This window comes from Onychostoma macrolepis, unplaced genomic scaffold (genome assembly GCF_012432095.1).
Source record: "Onychostoma macrolepis isolate SWU-2019 unplaced genomic scaffold, ASM1243209v1 Scaffold240, whole genome shotgun sequence".
NCBI lineage: Eukaryota > Metazoa > Chordata > Actinopteri > Cypriniformes > Cyprinidae > Onychostoma > Onychostoma macrolepis.
In genome coordinates, this window is record NW_026704754.1 from 1 (window position 1) to 5,000 (window position 5,000).

General features: G+C 51.0%; 8 non-coding genes across 8 annotated transcripts; all 8 read left to right on the top strand.

Moving 5' to 3' along the window:
• Nucleotides 1-195: 195 nt before the first annotated feature.
• On the top strand, nt 196-264 carry trnap-ugg (transfer RNA proline (anticodon UGG)). Its single transcript has one exon. It is a non-coding gene; the product is annotated as a tRNA-Pro (tRNA).
• A 358-nt stretch (nt 265-622) lies between these two features.
• trnaq-uug (transfer RNA glutamine (anticodon UUG)) lies at nt 623-694 on the top strand. Its single transcript has one exon. It is a non-coding gene; the product is annotated as a tRNA-Gln (tRNA).
• Nucleotides 695-1,125: 431 nt separating this feature from the next.
• Nucleotides 1,126-1,197, top strand: trnap-agg (transfer RNA proline (anticodon AGG)). The gene has a single exon. It is a non-coding gene; the product is annotated as a tRNA-Pro (tRNA).
• Nucleotides 1,198-2,039: 842 nt separating this feature from the next.
• trnaq-cug (transfer RNA glutamine (anticodon CUG)) lies at nt 2,040-2,111 on the top strand. Its single transcript has one exon. It is a non-coding gene; the product is annotated as a tRNA-Gln (tRNA).
• Nucleotides 2,112-2,977: 866 nt separating this feature from the next.
• trnaq-uug (transfer RNA glutamine (anticodon UUG)) lies at nt 2,978-3,049 on the top strand. The gene has a single exon. It is a non-coding gene; the product is annotated as a tRNA-Gln (tRNA).
• A 436-nt stretch (nt 3,050-3,485) lies between these two features.
• On the top strand, nt 3,486-3,557 carry trnap-agg (transfer RNA proline (anticodon AGG)). Its single transcript has one exon. It is a non-coding gene; the product is annotated as a tRNA-Pro (tRNA).
• An 839-nt stretch (nt 3,558-4,396) lies between these two features.
• Nucleotides 4,397-4,468, top strand: trnaq-cug (transfer RNA glutamine (anticodon CUG)). Its single transcript has one exon. It is a non-coding gene; the product is annotated as a tRNA-Gln (tRNA).
• A 436-nt stretch (nt 4,469-4,904) lies between these two features.
• On the top strand, nt 4,905-4,973 carry trnap-ugg (transfer RNA proline (anticodon UGG)). The gene has a single exon. It is a non-coding gene; the product is annotated as a tRNA-Pro (tRNA).
• The last annotated feature ends 27 nt before the right edge of the window (nt 4,974-5,000 follow it).

Here is a 5,000-nt window from a genome sequence, read left to right on the forward strand (position 1 = left end):
AAGAGGTGTCGTTTTGAGATGGCTCACATGGGCGCGCAGCAGGTGGCCGTCTGCGGTTCACTCAAGCCTTGACATTTTCTCAACATTGGTTTGGGATGGCTACCCTAGCCAGTGGAGATATGGCAGAAAGGGTTTCTCGGAAATCTTCGGCCCTGTGAGACTTCTTTCTACATTTAGTAGCTAGGGGCGTTCAGTGGCTCGTTGGTCTAGGGGTATGATTCTCGCTTGGTGCGAGAGGTCCGGGTTCAAATCCCGGACGAGCCCAGTGCAGCTTTGAGGAGCAGTTCATTCTGGTTTCTTTGGCTCATTTGCACAGTATAGTTAGGTACTTGTCTTTCAATGTTGGCGTCTAGTCCTTCTACTTAGTCTCTCACCTACGACTGCGTTGCGTTTAGTGGTTACCTCGGTGGGTTAGAGATTTTCCAAACCAGGCGAAATAGCTCAGTTGGGAGGCGTTAGACTGAAGATCTAAAGGTCCCTGGTTCAATCCGGGTTTCGGCACAGGGGCGTGGAGACCTTTTGGAAACCATACTGATACTCGCGGGTTGGCTGCGTTTCTCAGAGCCTCCTTCTGAGTCATTTCTACACTGCAATCAGAAGGAAGGCGACCAAGCTACAGCTTGGTTCCGTGGTGTAACGGTTAGCACTCTGGACTTTGAATCCAGCGATCCGAGTTCAAATCTCGGTGGAACCTGCTGGCTTTTGACTGGCAGTGCTCAGCAGAGAGGAGCCTTCTCTGTGGCAGCGTGTCTTCAAAGGGTGTGCTACAGTGGCCTCCTTTAACCGTGCCCCAATCGCCGCCGCCTTCCAGTAAGACTAGCACTGTGTCTGCGCATTTTGAAGCCTGCTACTCGCGATCTTGGTTCCTCGTCTGCACTTTAAACTCGATTCGATCACTTAACTCGGTGGCTTAGGCGCTTGCGCTGAAAAGAGGTGTTTTTGAGATTCCTCAGATGGCCCGCTGCAGGGCGGCCGTCTGAGTTCACTCAATCCTTGACATTTTCTCAACATTGGTTTGGGATGGCTACCTAGCCAGTGGAGATATGGCAGAAAGGAGTTTCTCGGAAATCTTCTGACGGCCCTGTGAGCCTTCTTTCTACATTTACTAGCTAAGGAGCATTCTGTGGCTCGTTGGTCTAGGGGTATGATTCTCGCTTAGGGTGCGAGAGGTCCCGGGTTCAAATCCCGGATGAGCCGCCTCTCTCTTTGGAGACTCTTTTCTTGAGCAGTATCCTTCCATTCTGCCTTCCCTTGTGCCAATGCACGCCGCCCTCAAGTAAAACTAGCAGTGTGTCTGTGCGTTTTCAAGCCTGCTTCTCGCCGATCTTAGTTCCTCGTCTTCAATTTAAACTTGGTGACTGCTTAACTCGGTGGCTTAGAGCTTGCGCTGAAAAGTGGTGTCATTTTGAGATGGCTCAGATGGGCAGCGCTGCAGGGTAGCCGTCTGCGGTTCACTCAAGCCTCGTGTCCTTTGTCTAGACATTTTTCTTAACATTGGTTTGTTGATGGCTACCCAAGCCAGTGGAGATATGGCAGAGAGGGTTTCTCGGAAATCTTCACGGCCCTGTGAGCCTTCTTTCTGCATTTGCTAGCTTTTGGGCGTTCCGTGTCTCGTTGGTCTAGGGGTATGATTCGCTTTGGGTGCGAGAGGTCCCGGGTTCAAATCCGGACGAGCCCACCTGCACCTTTGAAACCGCTGTCTTTGAGGTGGCCATTAACTCTGATTTATTTGGCTCATTTGCACAGCATTGTTAGGTACTTGTCTTTGAATGTTGACGTCTCATCCTTCTACTTGGTCTCTCACCTACGACTTGCGTTGCGTTGAGCTGTTAGCTCAGGCAGTTAGAGATTGGCTCACCGAGGCCGAAATAGCTCAGTTGAGGCGTTAGATTGAAGATCTAAAGATCCCGGTGTTTCGGCAGAGGGAGCGAGGGTCTTACAGGACAGTATACTGATACTCGCGGGTCAGCTGCTTTTCTCAGTGCCTCCTTCTGAGTTCTACACTGAAAAAAGAAGGGAAGACGACCCTGTTTCTGCTTGGTTCCATGGTGTAACGGTTAGCACTCTGGACTCTGAATCCAGCGATCCGAGTTCAAATCTCGGTGGAACCTGCTGTCTTTTGACTGGCAGTGCTCGGCAAAGAGGATCACGTCACAACCTTCTCTTTGGCAGCGTGTCTAGAAAGGATGTGCTACAATGGCCTCCTTTAACCGTGCCCCAATGTCGCCGCCGTCAAGTAAGACTAGCACTGTGTCTGGCGTTTTCAAGCCTGCGTCTCGCCGATCTTAGTTCCTCGTCTTCAATTTAAACTTGGTCGACCACTCTGTGGTTTAGGCGCTGCGCTGAAAAGAGGTGTCGTTTTGAGATGGCTCACATGGGCGCGCAGCAGGGGTAACCGTCTGCGGTTCACTCAAGCCTTGACATTTTCTCAACATTGGTTTGGGATGGCTACCCTAGCCAGTGGAGATATGGCAGAAAGGGTTTCTCGAAATCTTTACGGCCCTGTGAGACTTCTTTCTACATTTAGTAGCTAGGGGCGTTCAGTGGCTCGTTGGTCTAGGGGTATGATTCTCGCTTGGTGCGAGAGGTCCCGAGTTCAAATCGGACGAGCCCAAGTGCAGCTTTGAGGCGGCAGTTCATTCTGGTTTCTTTGGCTCATTTGCACAGTATAGTTAGGTACTTGTCTTTCAATGTTGACGTCTCGTCCTTCTACTTAGTCTCTCACCTACGACTGCGTTGCGTTTAGTGGTTACCTCGGTGGGTTAGAGATTTTCCAAACCAGGCGAAATAGCTCAGTTGGGAGGCGTTAGACTGAAGATCTAAAGGTCCCTGGTTCAATCCGGGTTTCGGCACAGGGGAGGCGTGGAGACCTTTTGGAAACCATACTGATACTCGCGGGTTGGCTGCGTTTCTCAGAGCCTCCTTCTGAGTCATTTCTACACTGCAATCAGAAGGGAAGACGACCAAGCTACAGCTTGGTTCCGTGGTGTAACGGTTAGCACTCTGGACTTTGAATCCAGCGATCCGAGTTCAAATCTCGGTGGAACCTGCTGGCTTTTGACTGGCAGTGCTCAGCAGAGAGGAGCCTTCTCTGTGGCAGCGTGTCTTCAAAGGGTGTGCTACAGTGGCCTCCTTTAACCGTGCCCCAATCGCACGCCGCCTTCCAGTAAGACTAGCACTGTGTCTGCGCATTTTGAAGCCTGCTACTCGCCGATCTTAGTTCCTCGTCTGCACTTTAAACTCGGTCGATCACTTAACTCGGTGGCTTAGAGCGCTTGCGCTGAAAAGAGGTGTTTTTTTGAGATTCCTCAGATGGCCCGCGCTGCAGGGCAGCCGTCTGAGGTTCACTCAATCCTTGACATTTTCTCAACATTGGTTTGGGATGGCTACCCTAGCCAGTGGAGATATGGCAGAAAGGAGTTTCTCGAAATCTTTCGGCCCTGTGAGCCTTCTTTCTACATTTACTAGCTAAGGGAGCATTCTGTGGCTCGTTGGTCTAGGGGTATGATTCTCGCTTAGGGTGCGAGAGGTCCCGGGTTCAAATCCCGGATGAGCCCGCCTCTCTCTTTGGAGACTCTTTTCTTGAGCAGTATCCTTCCATTCTGCCTTCCCTTGGCCAATTGCATAGCCCTCAAGTAAAACTAGCAGTGTGTCTGTGCGTTTTCAAGCCTGCTTCTCGCCGATCTCAGTTCCTCGTCTTCAATTTAAACTTGGTCGACTGCTTAACTCGGTGGCTTAGAGAGCTTGCGCTGAAAAGTGGTGTCATTTTTGAGATGGCTCAGATGGGCAGCGCTGCAGGGGTAACCGTCTGCAGTTCCTCAAGCCTCGTGTCCTTTGTCTAGACATTTTCTTAACATTGGTTTGTTGATGGCTACCCAAGCCAGTGGAGATATGGCAGAGAGGAGTTTCTCGGAAATCTTCACGGCCCTGTGAGCCTTCTTTCTGCATTTGCTAGCTTTTGGAGCGTTCCGTGTCTCGTTGGTCTAGGGGTATGATTCCCGCTTTGGGTGCGAGAGGTCCGGGTTCAAATCCGGACGAGCCCTGCACCTTTGAAACCGCTGTCTTTGAGGGTGGCCATTAACTCTGATTTATTTGGCTCATTTGCACAGCATTGTTAGGTACTTGTCTTTGAATGTTGACGTCTCATCCTTCTACTTGGTCTCTCACCTCGACTTGCGTTGCGTTGAGCTGTTAGCTCAGGCAGTTAGAGATTGGCTCACGAGGCGAAATAGCTCAGTTGAGGCGTTAGATTGAAGATCTAAAGATCCCGGTGTTTCGGCAGAGAGGAGCAGGGAGACTACAGGACAGTATACTGATACTCATGGTCAGCTGCTTTTCTCAGTGCCTCCTTCTGAGTTCTACACTGAAAAAGAAGGAAGGCGACCCTGTTCTGCTTGGTTCCATGGTGTAGCGGTTAGCACTCTGGACTCTGAATCCAGCGATCCGAGTTCAAATCTCGGTGGAACCTGCTGTCTTTTGACTGGCAGTGCTCGGCAAAGAGGATCCCGTCACAACCTTCTCTTTGGCAGCGTGTCTAGAAAGGGTGTGCTACAATGGCCTCCTTTAACGTGCCCCAATGTATGCGCCGCCGTCAAGTAAGACTAGCACTGTGTCTGGCGTTTTCAAGCCTGCGTCTCGCCGATCTTAGTTCCTCGTCTTCAATTTAAACTTGGTCGACCACTCTGTGGTTTAGGCGCTTGCGCTGAAAAGAGGTGTCGTTTTGAGATGGCTCACATGGGCGGCGCAGCAGGTAGCCGTCTGCGGTTCACTCAAGCCTTGACATTTTCTCAACATTGGTTTGGGATGGCTACCCTAGCCAGTGGAGATATGGCAGAAAGGGTTTCTCGAAATCTTTACGGCCCTGTGAGACTTCTTTCTACATTTAGTAGCTAGGGGCGTTCAGTGGCTCGTTGGTCTAGGGGTATGATTCTCGCTTGGTGCGAGAGGTCCGGGTTCAAATCCCGGACGAGCCCAGTGCAGCTTTGAGGCGGCAGTTCATT